The 16,231-nt window shown below is 45.8% G+C and overlaps 1 protein-coding gene across 2 annotated transcripts in view; it reads right to left on the bottom strand.

Annotated features, from left to right (window-relative positions):
- DSCAM (DS cell adhesion molecule) overlaps nt 1-16,231 on the bottom strand; it is a 745,695-nt gene that overhangs the window by 101,856 nt on the left and 627,608 nt on the right. The gene's annotated exons all lie outside the window — the stretch shown is intronic.

The following is a 16,231-nucleotide window of genomic DNA, read 5'->3' as shown; positions in this document are numbered from 1 at the left end:
CATGTCTATCTGAACGTGTGGGTACATGTGTGTATTGTGTTATGTTTCTGTGTATTGTGAGTACATGCGTGTATGTATGTGAGTGGGTGGGTGGGTGCAAGCATGTATGTGTGTATGTGTTATGTCCGTGTACATGTGTTATGTGTGTGATGTCTGTGTGTGCATGTGTTATGTTTATATGTACATACGTGAGTGTGTGGACAAGTGCGTATGTGTGTGATGTCTCTGTACATGTGTGTGAGTTCATGGTGGGTCTGTGTGTGCATGTGTGCAAGTACATGGTGTGTTTGTATGTGAGTGTGTGCAAGTGTGTCTGTCTGTGTATTTGTGGTATGTCTGTGTCTGTGTGAATACATGTGTGTATTCATGTGTGTGGTTGCAAGTGTGTACATGCATGTGTGTGAGCCCCTATGTGTGTATGTATGTGTGTGTGTGTTTATATTTAACTAAAAACTGTAGATTTAGATTTGTCAGGACCATGAAAGGCTTTCTTTCTCTGTCCCCAAAGTGCTGACAGGCCAGTTGGAGAGAGAGAGTAAACACTTAAGAAACCACAGAGAATCTCAGATGTCTAAGTGCCGGGCACTGGGGGGCGAAGGCCAGTGCACATCCAGAAAGTGACAGACTCAGAGTGGTTTGAAGAGGCCAGCTGTCCCCCAACCCTCGGGGGCTTGGAAGGATGGCCAGGGTCTGGGACTGGAAGGGGAGGAGGTGATGCGTGCTGTATGAATTGCCTAATATGCCCCCTGCCCAGTGGCACTAAAATCACATTTTTAATCAAGTTTCCCCATTTTTCATTTTCTTGGATTGCAACGCCTTTGCTCAACAATGAGACTGACTTCATGCATGCACACAGTTCCAATGGAGATCAAGGAGACATTCCTCTATATCATCATGTTCCTAGTCATGCTGGCACGGTTGGACCCTGACACGAGAGCTCATCCCTTTTTTACAAACAAATCTCTGGGCAATCTTATTTTTCCAGTGATGAGCTGTGACTTTTCACTTTGTATGAAATCAGATCTAAAGATTTTAGATTTGAGAATTTGGTTCCACAGAAATTGTCTTACCACAACCGCTGAATTTGCATTTATGTCATTTAATTAATGAATAAAATTATTTCCCTGTAAGAGTCATCTATAAGTCAAATTTAAAACATATACCTTTGCTGATTTCACAGAGTTTTTAAATGTTAAATACGGGACTGGAAGAGATTGTGGTGAAACAAATATAAATGATACATATATTTAAAGATTGGTTTATGCCCATTAAATATTCTTATTTTTCAACTGGTTCCCTGTGTAGGCTTAGGACCTCCTCAGATACGAAGTCGGGATCACAGTATGGTGGTTATGGCATCAGGTCAAGAAGCAAGTGAAGAGAGTAGAGACAAATGCCCATCAGAAAATGTTTACTAGAGAGGCAAACAATGTAGCTAAATTTCCAAAAGCAAGGGGATCTGCTTGTTGACTTTCAGTTTCTTGGGTTTAGGATATGGTTGCACAGGTGGAGGAGTTTTTTTATTTTCCCCCTCCTGTAGATGAAAGTATGTTCTAACTAGCCTAACTTATGATGGCATTTTTAAAAGATTTTATTTATTTGAAAGAGAAAGAACATGAGCAATGGGGAGGGGCAGAGGGAGGGGGAACCAGGATCCCCGCTGAGCAAGGAGCCCAATGGGGGGCTGATCCCAGGACCCTGAGGTCATGACCTGAGCTAAATGCAGACGCTTAACCCACTGAGCCACCCAGGTACCGTGTGATAGACATTTTGAATCAAAGAAACATTTAACAAATCACATGAAGAGAAAGTGCTGTTTTCATAAATAAAAGCCAAAATTCTAACTATGGCAGGCAAAGTTTATGTTTTATTATTACTTTGTAGGCTGGATGGCCCGATTTCCCCTTGGGGTATATTTACATTAAAGAAGTCCTTGAGAACATATTGAAAACTCAGATCTCTTTTTAAAGGTCCACAAACAGAGGGATCCTGTCCGTTCAGTCTAGGAAATTGTAGGGACTGTGGGGCAAGTTCCAAGGTTTACTGAAAGTGACCCTGAGACTTTCTGAGTTGAATGGACAATAAGCTGGTGGGGGCAGGGCATGTGGAACAGTCTGGCAACGGGCTTCATGTCATCCCAAGACAAATCAATGTATAATATTCTTTACTTTAAAATATGTTTTGGGTGGCACCTGGGTGCTCAGCCGGTTGAGCCTCTGCCTTCAGCTTAGGTCATGATCCCAAGGTCCTGGGATCGAGCTCCACATCGGGCTCTCTGCTCAGTGGGGGGCCTGCTTCGCCCTCTCCCTCTGACCCTCCCCTCTGCTCGTGCTTTCTCTCCTTCCCTCTCTCACATGAATAAATTTTAAAAAAACTTAAAAAAATAAAAATATTTTTGGATGATGTTTTAAACATCCATGCATTGGAGCATGTGTTTACCTGGGATAAAGGTAGGTGTATGTAAGGGAGAAACCCTAATGGGGAAGGCAGTTTTAGAATATAATTCTCTGGCCATTAAATAGCATCAAATTGTGATTGACAAAATGGGTCAAAAATAATTATTTGTTTCATGAAACTAAATGAATGAAATTAATGGTGGTTTAGGAAGAAAAGAGAAAGAGGAAATCAGGTAGAGACCTTGAACATACTTTGAATCTGTGTTGCAGATACTGGAAAAGGAAAATTTCCCCAGATACCGCTTTGACCATGTCCCTTTCTCCCCAGATCTCAGCAGTACCTGCAGTGAGATTCAAACCTGGTTGAAGTCTTTCCAGGCTCATGCCCCCTGGATGTTACCTGGTGACCTAGGATTCTCTCTAGTTGTTGGAACAAGCATGGGAATTCCAACTCTCTTGGGTTTTCCCATCTCACGAAAACCCTCATCAGAAACCACTCTTCTCTCTCCTCTATAAAAGCCCAACTCATTCTCCAAAGCCGGCTCAACTTCCGGCTCACCTGCTTCCTTCAACTGCCTCCGTCCAAGGGGTTCTCTCTCCTCTGGCCTCCACCCACATGCACCGATTCGCCTTCAGCTCCGCCAGAACTGATCAATTTCATCCCCTCCCGTGGCCTCTGTTCCATATCGAACGTCAGGTTTCCGAGGACTTGACTGTAAGCTCCAAGTGCCTAAGGATTCTCACAAACATGTTTGAAATCTCATCCACTCCCTTGTCCAAAACAGGGCTTCAGCAGAGCGGACATTCTCGGGCAATGTTACTGTCGACGCAGGAGAGAATGGTTTCGAGCACATGGGAGGTGCAAAGAAAGGGATGGTCAGGGATGACGTCATTGCAGGTGTATAACCGGACTAGGTACAGGACCAACGAGGTTGGTTTGAAGACAGAAGAGATGCTTGGACTCCAGGTCCATGATGAAGCTGTCTGTCAGAGGCCTGGACGAGCCAGTAGAGAAGGGTCGCTCAGGACCACCGTGCAGTTGGATCCAGGTTGAAAGCCGGCCTCCCTGCGGTCTCTCAGCATGGCAGCTCATGCATCAGGATGAGGGGGGTCCAGCTTCCCTTCCCAGACCCATCAAGGGAGGAAATGAGCATCTGAGGAGCCAACTTGTTTGCACAAAGTCATCCTTTTTCTTTTCCTTATTAAAGCAGGGATCCTGGAGTTCGTTCACTTGTTGGGCCATCTCATGGGTGACATGTTTTTAGATCAAGAATAATTTACGGCAGACCCACAGATTCATAGCAAATCTCACCTGGCAACCCGTCCTCTTGCTATGTATTAAAGGAGGACTCTGGACAGTTAGTGAATGGAAAAATTAAAAGGAAAAAGGAAAAAAAAGAAGAAACGTCTAGGGCTCACTGCATATTGCAGAAGGCCACCGTCCGATGGCATTATTTACAGACGGCTCTGACTGACACGTGTCCTGTTTCTCCCTTCCCCCAGCCACGGTGAGTGTGCCACCATTCTGGAAGGAGCCCTTCTCTCTTCATGGTTGTGCTTCTCATATGGGGTTAATTATTTCTCCGTGTTGACTACTACTCTTCCTTTCATTTACCTTTGGAGCAGGTAACGAGCCTGGGTTCTTTATCTGCCCTCTGGGGAACTCTCTCCCCCTTTCTAGCCCTGCAATTTTTCTCCTCCTGTAGTCCCCCCTAAAATGCTTTTTCTTTCATCCTTCCAAGTGTCCTTACTCTAGCCTCCGGTCCCCCCCCCCCACCAACCCCCACTTCCTTAAGAAACTGTCTCTGTCCATCTCCATGACAACAGTAGCATGGTGTCAGTGTATCTGTGGTTTGCAAGCGTCTGCATTTTATGTGTCCGTCCAGAGGAGCCTGGGAGCTGCCTGCGGCAGATACAGAGGTCTTTGAAAAGCTAGCGAGCAGAGGATGTGCAAATGCTCACAGCATCATCAAGGGTGTGGGTGATTAGAGCAGGCCTCTCTTCTCTAGAAAGCCACCAGCCAGGTCCTGTTCCTGCACGTGTCCCTTTCCCTTCCCAGCGCAGGTGAGCGGACTCGGCTCAATGCTAGGGTTCACCGGCCGACCAACTGGAGCGCGAAAGCCTCTGCTGCAGATTTCTGCATTCCAAGAACACCGTGTTACTGGGGCATGTTGAGGAACTCAGGTGAAAAATGAATTGAACGTTCTCCTTTTAGGATCTTCCAAATTCACTTGAAATGTAACTTGTCCTCATTTCCCTTTTCTTCCGGGGGCAGTGGACTGTCTTTCTTACCGTCATGTCCCCCTTCCAGTCCCCGCCCCTGTTCCCCAGCATCAATAGAAGCTACTCGGTAAGCTTGCGCGGTGAGTGGATGCATTCGCTGGAGCGGTAGGAACTGGGGCCCGTCCTGCACAAGGGGAGACCGGCAAGGGAGCCCATGGCGAGAGCAGAGTATGTGTTTGCAGTGCCAAGGGATGGCATGGGTATCATGGAAGGGAAAGGGGGAGAGGTGCCTTCTCCCCATTGTGGCAGAAAGACTCCCAGATTCCCAGAGAAGGCGCATTTCATCTGAGCCTCTAGGAAGACCGACCAGTGCTGAAGAGGGACAGCCTTGCAGGAATGCAACCAGCCTGCCCCTCTGCACCCGGGAGAGATAACCAGGGCTGGCCCTGGGAGGAACAGCTCCGAGTGACCCTTCGGAAGGGTTCTGTGCTGACTGTGCTGGTAGTAATGGCAGGAGCTACTCTGCCCAGGTCTGAGAAATTAAGGATGAGTGACACAACGATGAAGGAGGCACAGTATTGAGAAGCCAAGAACTTTGACTTGAAGCTGATCGTCACTGAGTCCTCATCAGGTCTGGCAGCTGGGGTGGAGGCGGCGGCCAAGTGTGCGCTCGGGCTTGGGAAACACATGCAGAATTTTAGAAACAGGCTCTTACAGTTTTGCGGGATGAAATTGAGGTTAACTGTTGCATCACAGGACTTCATTAGTTTCTCAAGTGTGGGGCAGTTCTCGTTTCGTTCACCCACTCATTCATTCCTTCATCCAACCCATAAACATGTTGAAGAGCTGCTCTTGCTGGGTCCCCTCCTTTTTCTGAATCGCACTGTTGTCTGCACAGCACACTTTCTGGTAACCATACACAGCATTTCTCACCAGATTTAATGGCTTATCCAGGGGTTTCTGCCGGAGAACTAACAAAGGAAAGCATAGCACATCCGCAGACCGCAACTGGTGTTGGCTCTGAGAGCTGGTCTCCAGAATATCCCACATTGAATGTCAGGGCCTCTAGATGTCCCGATGTTTCTGGGAAGCAGAGTTGGCCAGAGGGTGATGGGTGTCCCAGAGTCTGGGAGTGGAGTCCGTTGAAGAGAATGACAGAGCGGGGATCTGTCCAGGTTCAAACCAGGGAAAAAGCAGAGAGACATGGGAAGGGGCTGCAGGAGACAGGTCCATGGGCCACCAAGAGGCGAGGCCAGGGCCCAGCCAGGAAAGAGTGCACACCTAGAGACTCTGAGGCTTTGAGAGACAGATCTCACCTGTGCATCTAGACTTTGCACAGACAGCGTTGATGCAGAGGATAAGGGGTTTGGGGTTGGATGCCAGGAGGGAGTGTGTACCAATCTGTGAGCACATGACTGGGACCCCAACTATTCAGCAGCAGCTGAGTGATCTCAAAAAGCTTGGCTCCTCCAGAGAGACCCAACCTGAAGCAGATCCCCTGTAGGTAGTGGGAGCCCCTGAGAATGGCTGGGTGGCTGTGGAGATCCGGGGGTCCCACTTGATCCAGATCTGCTCAACAAGAGAAAAGCCAGTATTTTCAAAGATATCAGAGTCTTCGTAAAGGAATGGCCTGCTTCAACCATAGGAAGAATTACCACTGTCCTGCTCTTTTTAACTTCTGCTTGAGTAAGTTCTGTCCAGAAGGACCCCAGAAGATCCGCAGTTCAGAAGGAGACGCTGAATGGAAGGAAGGCTCTGACTTCACTCCTGGGAAGAGTCCGCTGGTCCTTCAGCTCTCTGCTGGGAGAGCCACGTAACAGGAAGCTATTCGTGACATATTCCAGCGGCCCATGTCTGTCTCCCAGGTGTAGTTGTGTTCAGTATGGCCTGGCTGACAAACTATGGTCCTGCGGCCATATTTGGCTGTTCTTCTATATGGCCCTTAGCTAAGAACGCATATACTTTTTATGTATTGATATGGCTGCAGAATTCGAAGGAGGAAGAGTATTTCGTGACACATGAAGATTACATGCACTTCAAATGTCAGTTGCCTGAGTAAATTTTACTGGCTGTCTGCCTCTGTGCTATAGTCAGTAGAGCTAGGAGTTAAGACAGAGACTCTGGAGCTCACAAGGCTGGAGATCTTTGCTCTCTGGCCCATGACAGAAAGTTTGCAGACCCCTGAGGGACTCAGTGTGTGGACTGAATCAGCGTGCAGGTTGGGGGGTAGAATTCACGGGGTGGGCTGGGATTGGAGGTGGGGTGAAGATGGGAGGAGAGGCACCTTTATGAGAGGAAGGTTGGAGAGAGGCCAAGGCTTAGGGTGAGGGCTTGATGGAGTCAGTCCCCTTCCTTGCTGGGATGGAGAAGTCCTAACCCATGTTCTGTCAGAAGAAGACCAGCAATGTCTGCTTCAACAGCAGACTTTTGGTCATGGATTTAATATCTACCATGGACACTTTATGTCATGATTGAAACATAGAGGGGCATTGCTTCCATAGAACTACCTACCTTTGTCTCTTCTCTGTGCTTGGGTGATGAGAAGCATTAACCTCAACTGAAGGAATTTCAGGCATGAGCACTCTTAAATGGTTAATGGAGGAGAAGAGCATGGAGAAAGTGTTCAGTAGGATCATCTCTCCTGTCAGGAACATGCTATCCTGGGTGTGGGATTCCCCCAGGGACCACTCTGGTTCCCAGATGGGGGATGCACCTGACATGTGCCCAAATGCAGAGACAGCCCCAGGTCCTGTACAGAGCCTCCAGGAGTGACACTGCCCATTCTCTGACTCATCCCTTACTTTTTGGGAATTCTGACCTCCACAAGTCAATCAGAATACACCTGAATTCTTCTGTTTAGATAAAAACAGGGCTTATTTCCAACTTTAGATTGTAACTTTCAGAAAAAAACCAGAAATGATAATATATCTTTAAAAGATATATTATTTCATGTATTTCATTTCCTGTATTTCTATGATTACTCAAAGCATATAGCAGTTTTTATATCTCACGTTAAAATTTTCAAAAGAATGTGCTAATGGGAGGAATCTATCACAAGAGTTACAAGACCGTAAAACTAGTTCTCAAAGATTTTAATACAAAGAGGAGGGGTCTTTTAAAATATTGCCTTGAGATACAGTTAGTTGGGTACATCTTAGTGCATTAGGTTAAATGTATTTGTACTGGCGAAATGAATCTGAAAGCATACGTGTGTTTTCCTGTTCTGTTTCGTGTTACCATGAAAATGGAATGTGGAGACTAGATGCAGGGGAGTCTCCTGCAACCACTGGCTCACAGCTGTCCTGGCCAGAGTTCTTCCTGAAACAGACCACAGGGAACTTTGTCCAGCCTGGTTTTAAATCATGGAAGGAACATCAGATTTCTTCATTTGCCTTAGGAGACATGTCCATGACATAACAGGTGTCATCTGAATTCTTGGTTGTGCATGCTTTCGATTATTCCTTTGATTTTTCCTCCTAACATCTGTGTTCATTTACTAAATATCTCTTTATTTGATTTTTCTTTTCTTTTTTTTTTTTTGAATCTTCTCTTTATTTATTTGGCTGCCAATTACAGTGGCTGCTTCTAATCCAGAAGTATCATTATTTAACATAAAATCCTAGTCCTAGAAAAACAGATATTGCTCAAAACTTAAAACTCTGCATCCTTAGTCTAAGTAGGATGAGTGTCCAGGCCATTCTTTTGACAGTCAAAGCAGCATTCTGCTTTCCCCAGTAGCTGTACCTTGACATATGTGTTTCGTTTTAAAAATAAAAAAATATAAAAAATGTGTTCAGTAAAAGTTTTTGTCACCACTGCATCAACTTTGTGGATTAGAAATTGGCTGCTATCCATGCAACATTAACAACACTGAATTCTGGGTGAAAGCAAAATATTTCAGAAGCTATTCCTACTGCTCTTACACATTTTTTTTTTTTCCTACTAAGGACAGCAGGGAAAAGTTAAGTACCGTGAGAAACTGAATTTCCACAAAGTTGATGCAGTTGTAACAAAAACTTTTACCGAACACTTTTTTTTTTTTTAACAAAGTACTTTTTTTTTAACTTAATTTTATTTTTTCAGTGTTCCAATATTCATTGTTTATGCATCACACCCCGTGCTCCATGCAATACATGCCCTCCTTAATACCCACCACCAGGCTCACCCAACCTCCTACCCGCCTCCTGTCCAAAACCCTCAGTTTATTTCTCAGAGTCCACAGTATCTCATGGTTTGTCTCCTGCCTCCTAAGATGTGGTATATATACACAATGGAATACTATGCAGCCATCAAAAGAAATGAAATCTTGCCATTTGCGACAACATGAATGGAACTAGAGCGTATCATGCTTAGCGAAATAAGTCAAGCAGAGAAAGACAACTATCATATGATCTCCCTGATATGAGGAAGTGGTGATGCAACATGGGGGCTTAAGTGGGTAGGAGAAGAATCAATGAAACAAGATGGGATTGGGAGGGAGACAAACCATAAGTGACTCTTAATCTCACAAAACAAACTGAGGGTTGCTGGGGGGAGGGGGGTTGGGAGAAGGGGGGGGTGGGGTTATGGACATTGGGGAGGGTATGTGCTTTGGTGAGTGCTGATTCACAGACCTGTACCCCTGGGGATAAAAATACATGTTTATAAAAAAAATTATTTGATTTTTCTGATGAGAAATGTGTTATTAGCAACATGGCTTAATGAGTGCTCTCTAGGAAAACGAGGCACACAAAACAATGTATATTCATTTACTCACTCGCTTGATGGGTGCCAATCAGCGCATTTATAATACTTAGTTCTATATTCACTGTAACTTGAATTCTGATTTATTATGTTAAAAGTAGAGTCAGTGTTTTATGAGAACCAGTAAAACTATACCCGAGACGGTCTTATGAATATTTTTCTTAAAATCATTACCTATCCAGCAATTATTAGGTCATTTAAGATAAGTTTGTTTGTTTGTTTATTTATTTATTTATTTATTTATTCAGGCAAATTTCAAAAGATTGACATTTACTGGGATGTACTGTCAGTAGAAAAGGCTGTGCTATCCAGAGCCACTAGGGGGCCAGCATCCAGGGAGGACACCAAAACCAAGTGTGTCCTTTCAGGCCATCCCTCAGGTTCCCAAGTCCCTCACATCCTTCATCCTCCCTGTTATCAAGTGATGGAACTAGTGTAAATGTGTTGAGTTTCAGCAAAGACAAAGTAACTTGCTTGAGGCTATTAGGTATGGTAGTGGGAGTAATATCTAATTTTCCTGAAGTCTAATCCAATACTTTTTATATCATAACATATCATATCATCATATCATATTCTTATTATAGCAATTTACTTATTGTAGGTGGATTTAATTTATGTTAATCCTACTCTATGTCCAGTGACATTTTTTGTACATAGTCTTCAATCCCTGTAAGACTTCATAGCTAAAATTATGCACAGTGTACTTAATAGACAGTAATTTTCAATATTATTCAACCATGAGCAATTTTTAGTGGGATGTCCCAACTTTAGGACCTAATTCACTTACAAAATGTGATGTTGACATATCAGACAAAGAAGACCTATGACTGGTCATCAATTCATGTCCAGAATGCTCTTTTAGTTATGACCTCGTGATTCTTATGCACTACTCATATTTGCATCTTTGACGATAGGTTCTCTCTCAAGGCAAAAATACCGCCCTTGCCTCCTGACTCACTGTACCCTAGCAGTTTATAATGTAACAGCTCTGAAAGAGAACAGCGGAAGTGCCTGCTCTCAGATGCCTTGCCTTGTCAGGGTCATCCAGGCTCAGTGTGAAGCATTCAGAATAAACCATCTGAAAGGACTGTCAGTTGATGAATGGAGATGGCCTTGGTCCTAGTTCTTAGTCCAAGCCCAATTTGTGTGCTGTCAGGGTCTTTAGCTGGAGAGGTACACTGGGATGGGCCTCCTTATACTGAGTCTGAGCCAACCTCTCCAGCATGCCCGGTGTCAGACCTGGACCCACGCTCCCGGCGGCTGAGCAGCCTTTGGAAATGTGGCCAGCATTTTTTTCACTACACCTGGGGGTTGGGAACTAGGAGAATTGCCTGCTTAGGTTGGGAGGCCAGCCAGGACCCCTTGGGCAGCTTGGCTTGAGGCTCTTCTCTGGAGCAGAGAACTGGGCTCACTGGGGAAGGCCAATCCCATGCCTAAACCAGGAAGGCTAATCCAAGGGATCAATGGGGAGAGATGCTAAATACATACCAAGTGAGGCAAATGAGCAATGAGTGGTTTTATTAAAGGGATTTGTATATTTTACACATGCACACAAATAGTAAGATGTGCATATCGTCCAAGGGTTTCCAAACGAAAAGGTAGCCCCTATCGATACAAATATTTTAACAGGAATGTATACAATGGGAATGTCTCATGTATTATTTGACAAATGTTTAAATATACTCCTACTGGGGATCTAGTGGACAAACAAAGTAAAACACACCCTCTACCCTCACAGAGCTAGTCAGCTGTGAGAAGTTGAGAGAGAAGAATCACAGGGTATGCAGACAACCGAAAGATTCTGAATTCAGTTCGGATTTTCCTCCTCTTGTTAGAGGGGGAAGAGGCTGACTCGCTAATATGAGAAGGGCAGACGGTTCCTTAAATATTTGTAAGGCATGTTGGTCATTGGGATTTTTAATAAAGCTGCTGTAAATCCAACTCTAGAACAAATTGATGAAGAAATGTAAATTTTGTAATTTTTCATACCCTGAGGATTAAAGTGAGAGTCAAGGAATGAAGTAAAATTAATTTCAAGGCAACCCTTTTGAATGTCAGTGGATGTTAGGAAAAGGGGTGTTGACTTACTACTGCACATATGCTAGGCTAAGTTTACATTTGGAAAGAAAGAGGGATAAGGTTGAAATTACGTTTTTCTTATTTTCTGTAATATTAAGGTTGAGTAAAATTTATAACATGAAGTTGGAAGGAACAGGACAAGAAACTAATATTTGTAGAAACTTACTATGCACAAGACACCATCTTGGCACCTTGTGTACCTTAGCTTATCAGTTGCTTAGAAACCAGTTGGAAAACGTTGGTGAGGGTCCTCGACCTGACAGTCCCAAGCCCTCAGATTTTGGGCAAATCCCTTCTAGGTCAGGAGTTTGTATGAAGCCCGATATACCCAGTGCACAGATCTAACGGTCTAATGCGCGCAAAGTTGAGCACAAAGCCTGGCTAACAGCAAGTGCTCGGAAAGATTGGTTTCCCAGGGACCCCAGCCAGGAAATCGCATTCTAGAAGACAGTCCTTTCCCAACATGGCGTGCCATTTCCTGGGTAGAGGGATTTAGATGCTGGAGTCAAGTGGAGGCTGCAGTTTATTAAACCATTATGATGAAGGTCACTGGCAATCAGGCGGTTCTGTTTTAAAAAGACAAGCTAAGCCACTTTCCCATTGTAAGAGCTCATCTGGGAAACATAACATATTGCAATGATGCCTCAATTAGTTGGAATTACTGGGGATTGTGCAGATGTGGTGTTTTAGTTAAAAGTATTACTGAAATTTAATTAAATCCCTAAATACGAGATGTTCAAATTTTATGGAAATCAGGTAATCTCTTCTGCAACATTGTTCATTCTAAATGAAATTCAGCCAAAGGGTTGGATACAGAGGGGCAAGAAAGTGGCAAAATTATTCTAAGATGTTGTCCTGAGCTGTCAGTCTGGACAACCATTTTTAGTACTGTAACATTTAAACAATTGAAATATTCATATTTTTGGAATAGCATATGGCTCTGAAAAGACTTCTCATTCAAAACAAAAGAAAATATTTACATCAAGAGGAAAAAAAAATCTCTACCTTACATTGCATCCTCTGGAGAAATGTTTTGAGATACTTGTAAGAATTAAATATTTCAGATACTTAAAATTTTATGCTATGAACACATACAGATAGCAGGCAATCAAACTGCCCTTCATTTGCGATAAAATGGGACTGGTTGATTCTGAGACTGACCAGAAGAGAAGGTGACAGGTACTGTCAAAAGAGACTTATTCTGTCAGTATTTCGACACTTAGGGAGGTAGACTAGAACCATGATTTTCTGAAAAGCCAAAAAATTCTCCGTGAGGTTTATGATTTTGAGGTACTTAATTAAATATATTATCAATAATCAGTAGCTTTAAATATTCTGACTTTTTAAAAAGACTTTATTTATTTATTTGACAGAAAGACATCACAGGTAGGCAGAGAGGCAGGCGGGGGGTGCGGGGAGCAGGCTCCCTGCTGAGCAGAGAGCCCGATGCGGGGATCGATTCAGGACCCCGAGATCATGACCTGAGCCGAAGGCAGAGGCTTTAACCCACTGAGCCACCTAGGCGGCCCTTTTTCTGATTTTTTAAAGATTTTATTTATTTCTTTGTTTCAGAGGAGGGGTGTGGAGCTGTGGGAAAGGGGCAAGCGGACTCCAAGCTGAGCTCCAAGTCCGCCGTGGAGCCGGACCCCACGACCCTGAGACTGTGACCTGAGCTGAAATCAAGAGTCAGGTGCTGAACTGACTGAGCCAGCCAGATGCCCCCATATTCTCTCTGATTCTGAATAACCCCAGCAAAAATGGCAAGAAACTGCATTTGCTTATGCAAACTCTTCTGTTTTTCAAAGGGGAGGAACAAGAGCTAGAAAATGAATCTTTATTATCATTTACTTCCTTTTTAGTTATTTGGAACCACATATGCTATCTCTCGAGTTCCTGTCAAGGCACTGATCAGGGTTTTTATTTAACTCCAAATACTTAAAATTATTAAAAGCCCGATTTAATAGGGCACGGGTTCTTGGACATCTTCCTGAAGGCTGACATTTGATGTGATGTGCAGAGGGCCATTTCCTCTGACACTTATCACGGATTTTTTGAACCATCACTGTCATGTATTTTTTCAGTAAATTACAGGAGAAGCCCATCGGCAAAGTGGTGGGTCCCTGGGCTCCACGGAGCGGGATGGCAGTCTTGGGCACCCACTGCGGGGGGCTCAGGGAACTTCATGGCAGCGTGAATTAGACCCCACGATAGTACAGGCTGGAGCTCGGAGCTCGGAGCTCCTCCCAGCTGCGGGTTGTTCTCCGTGGCAGTTCCTGAAAGACGGAATGCTTGGGAGGCTGCTGTGATTGGAACAGTAGGGCTGTGGACTCCTTTATTCCAACTCACAGATGTCCTCACCCAGTCATTTGTTCCCTCTCTCATTCATTCATGCAAGCGTGCCACCCACTGGGGACCAGAGGTGAACGAGGTCCTCCCTGACCTTAAACAGCTCTCTGAACCACAGAGGAGGTCCAGGCATGTGGAAGGTAGAACCTATGGGACGGGGCCTCACTGAGCTGTCACCAAGAGTGAGGGTCACATGGGGGGTTCCTTCCAGAGTCATGCAGGTCTGGATGGGGTGGGGGGTGTGAGAAACAGTGTCATCGGTGACAGCGAAGGAGGAGGGAGAAGCCACCTGTGGGCACGTGGATGGCCTGTTGGAACGGGGGCAAGGTGGGGAGGGACACCTGCAGCCAATGCTGAATGGCCTCTTGAGTCCAGTGGGTCTTGGTCTACATTCAGTGGGTCATGGGAAACCTTCACCTGGCTTGAAATTTTAAAAGCTTGGACCTTTTCCGTGGTCAAAGACATGGCTAAAATAAAAAGAGGAAGTTGTGCTGTTTATTTGGTTCAGTGGGAGGGATATGTCACAGAAGGGCTGCTTATACTATAATTAAACAACCAGGATCTAGCTCCAGTATTCAAAGCTGTCAGAGTGCCTGGGACCCGTCAGAGGTCAAGAGTCTAAAATGGCTGTTTTCCCACCAAAGCCATGGCACCATTCTCCCTCTGTCTCCTCTCTCCCGAGTGCAGCTTTCACTTCTGTCTGTCGTCCCGCGACCCTGAATGAGCGCCCAGCGCGCTGCCTCCTGACCGTGGTGTTGCTGTCCTGTCCACTGGGGCGCGGCTCCCTCTCTGGGTTAATGTGATGCTTCCTTCTCCCCTTACTTCCTTCTGTCTTTCCCTCTCTGGTCAGTTTCCTTACACAAAATGCGAGTCTTTGGTGTTTACACCATAAAATCTAGGCATATTTCATGCAGGAAAATGTCCTTTACATATACTTTGGATTGTAGATAAAAGTCCAGTTGAACCAGGGATGCGCTCTCATGATGTAATCAGGCCGATGTGCAATGAGAAGCCAGAGAACGGGGGGTCCTTACCTGGTTCAGTCTGCTAAGTCCCCCAGACACCTGTCCGCGCTGACAGGCCCCACAATACCCGCCCACAGCTCCGAGAGAAACCGCTGCTCCATGAACCGTGCATTGCCACTGGCTCAGGTCTAGTGGGAGCAGGGCTTTCTTTCCATACGACATTAAAAAGAAATACTTTAACAGCGATTTACTGACGTTAGCTTTCTTTCTCTTCTGGAGACAGAAAAGACACCATGCCCGGAAAGTCTTGAAAGTTTCCATTTTTAGGTGCATGAGTTCTGCGAACAGACACCTTTCTCAGGCAGGACCCAGAAATCTTGAGGGGCCCCAGGAGTAGCTGGCCTTCCTCACTGGCGACGTGTGAGACTGAGCAGAGCCAGGGATGAGGCCTCACAGAGCCGTTAACTGAGGCGGAGTGAGTCAGCATTCCATCTGCAGAGTGGCCAGGACGGGTCCAGGGTTATGGCTCGCTGAGGGCCTCTCACTGTCTGTTGTGTGATGCTCGAGCTGGCGGATACGCTTACACGCGCTCGGCCTGTGCTGTCTGTGTGGCCGAACACTCCGGCCTGCTGTCCTCCAGAGCCAACCACCGGCTGGGGTATAAGGGCTCGCACAAAGGGGCTGTGGCATTGGCACGGAAGATGGTGGCCACCCTGACAACGAGGAGTTTTTTGTTACAGAGGCAGCTCCCTTTACAAAATGGCTGGCACCAGAAGGAAAACACCAACAACAGGGGTGATGCGCTAGGCCTTTATGGTTTTAGGGGCGAGCCCCTCGAGGACCCCACTTGGGTGTTGGCTTCTGCTCTGAGCGAGGATGCGGGGAAAGGGGGAGAGCAGAGGATGGGGACCTCAGAACTGGAAGAGCCAGTGCAGCTCACACAAGTGGGGACCCAACAAGAACATTCTAAGTAGAGTCCACAGTCACCGTCGGCAGGAGCCCATCCAGGGATGAGTAATTCCCAAGACAGCTTTCCCCGCTGGGTGAGTGACTTCAAGATCCCTAGGGCAGTGGGACCTCACATGCCGCCTGTGACCAGCATGCTCCAACACGTAACCAACGCTTCCTTCACCAACGCCTTTCACAGTTTTTCAATGCTGTGAGAAACATGGCGGCCGTACTGGGCGTCACCATGCTGCCTGTGTATTTGTTTGCTCTGTCGCTCAAGCGTCTATCCCAGTGACCAGCCACAAGCCCTCGGCTGACCAGTGGCCAGCCCACATCTGCAGCCACGTGTGGGCACCACTGCCTTGGGTGGCAGCTGGCTCCACAGGCCACCACGCTGAGGAGGAAGGGAAGGGCATTCTCGAGGACATTGTTCGCTGGTGGCACAGTGAGGGTGACAATCTTTTCTGCCAGTTCCGCGGGCTATCTGCCATGCTCGGATCTGCCACTTTGGAAAAGCACTTAGGAAAAAGC

Source organism: Mustela nivalis (assembly GCF_964662115.1).
Source record: "Mustela nivalis genome assembly, chromosome: 1".
Taxonomy (NCBI): Eukaryota; Metazoa; Chordata; class Mammalia; order Carnivora; family Mustelidae; genus Mustela; species Mustela nivalis.
Note: the sequence above shows the minus strand (reverse complement) of the source record. Positions and strands in the feature narration are given on the sequence as shown.